This window comes from Silene latifolia, chromosome Y (genome assembly GCF_048544455.1).
Source record: "Silene latifolia isolate original U9 population chromosome Y, ASM4854445v1, whole genome shotgun sequence".
Taxonomy (NCBI): domain Eukaryota; kingdom Viridiplantae; phylum Streptophyta; class Magnoliopsida; order Caryophyllales; family Caryophyllaceae; genus Silene; species Silene latifolia.
This window is the reverse complement of record NC_133538.1, coordinates 142795939-142798104: the sequence shown is the minus strand read 5'-3', so window position 1 is coordinate 142798104 and position 2166 is coordinate 142795939.

Genomic DNA, 2166 nt, shown 5'->3' with positions numbered 1-2166 from the left:
TGTCCACAGTTTGGCGACTCCGCTGGGGATAATACACTTACGTGTAGCCAAGGGTGAAACTTGAACAAGGTTAGGGAATAAGTTTGTACAAGACAATTGTCGGTTTTCATAACTCGGTCTTCCTAGACCGTTTAATTCGGCCTTCCTAGGCCCAACCCAACCCATTCGACCAATCGTCCCGTCTAAACGGTCCTAATTCTTATTTGGGCCTAAGGATGGATAGCGATTGACGTCATCCATACCATGATGCTTACTCTTGTTTGTATCAAGGGCCTTCACTACTTGAGGAAATGGACTAGGAATCGGCCTTACTCTTGTTTGGCACGAGCCTCTCCACAGACTTCGGGTTTGATGGTTCGGTATGGCAACCTACCCTTTAAACCAAAACCCTTCTAAATGCACTCAGCATCCCGTTATAATGCCTGTATAAATGTGTAAACCCTACGTGATCACCACTTCTAAACAAAACCATGACGAATTTTCAAAAAATCAAAACCCAAATTTCAATCAAAAATTTCGAAAAAGTAGGCCTTTAATTAGCGCAAAATCCGGTCAAAACTCTGTCCGTTTGTCAAGTCAAAATTCGGGCCACAAGCCCATTTCAAAATCTCACTTCGAGTCCACTCCTACAACTACACTACAGTTGACTAGGACACACATTTTCAAAGACCTTGTCTTTCTTCAAAACTCACTCAACACAAGTGGCACACACCCACTTCATGAGTCAAATCTTTCTTCTTTTAGTAAGTGTGATAGAATGGTCGATCGTGTTTTGATTCGTCGCCGATCTCTTGTCCAGTTTCCAAGATGCCTGGGTCAAGTGATGATACGAACCTCCAGCAAATTCAAGAAAGTAATGATCGAATCCTAGCCGCGATAACCCAAATGCAAATTACCCAAGAACAAACCTATGACCGCCTTGAGCTTATCGAAGGCCGTATCTTTGATGTGGAGGGAAAGTTGCCTCCCATTAAAGGTGAAGTACTACAATTTTCCGATGACGAGTCTAAAGATGAGAATCCCGTCCTAGGAACAACCGCAGCTGAGAAAAGACTCCAATACCTAGAGGAGCAATTGATGTACCTTAAGGGGGATGACATTTACAGAGAAAACAATCGTAAGTATGAAGCCGTCAATTCCAAGTTACCAACTAACTTTAGCATGACGGATATCCCTAAGTTCAAGGGGCACGAGAACCCTTTGAACCACATCCGAGCTTTCAAGGACTACATGTCTATCAAAGGCATCAAACCCGAGATGTTCTTAAGGATCTTTCCTTCATCTCTTGACACCATCCCAAAGCAATGGTTCTACACTTTAGACCACAAAAAGGTCGCTACTTGGGAGGACGCCGCGATCGAATTCTCAAAACAATACGCGGATAATGCCGAGATCCAAGTTAATATGCGCACTCTAGAGGTTCTTACCCAGAATGACAAGGAAGGATTCACCGACTTCCTAAGTAGGTGGAGGAAGACTAGTACTCAATTAGTTGAACGCCCGGATGAGGCTACTCTTGTAGAGAAGTTCGTGGACAATCTCAAGCCCATATATGCCAACCATTTGAGATATCAAAATATCAAGACTTTCAAGGACTTAACCGTATTAGGGACACGAATTGAAGATGACATCCGCAAAGGACTCTTGTCCAAAACGGTAGGTCGAGGATACCAAGGGTCCACAAGTCGTTCATACGGCTCTACTAGCAAGACCGACGAGGTTAACCTTCTCGAGCCATCCAAGAAAACTAGCCCACCAAGGAAATTCACAAACCTTGGGGACACATACTCCAACGCTCTAAAAAGGCTAATGAAGCAAGGCAAACTCCAACCCATTGGACCTACTCCCGAACCCGAAAGAAAGTCTAAGTTTTGGGATGAAAATTCCTACTGTGAATACCATAGGGGCAAGGGGCACGACACCGAAAAATGCTACAAGTTGAAACACGTGCTTCAGGATATGATTGAAGACGGTCGACTTCCAATTCCACCAGGAGGTAAGCCCAACAACACTCGGAATCCTCTTGGAGTTCTAGTGATTACAAGTGATGAATCTACCTTAGATTGCTCACATCTCATTTCTCCCACCGAAAATGAAATTCATGCAATTGAGAAAGAAAGACTCTACTCTACCATCTCCCCTACCATTTCCGACTTCATCGCATGG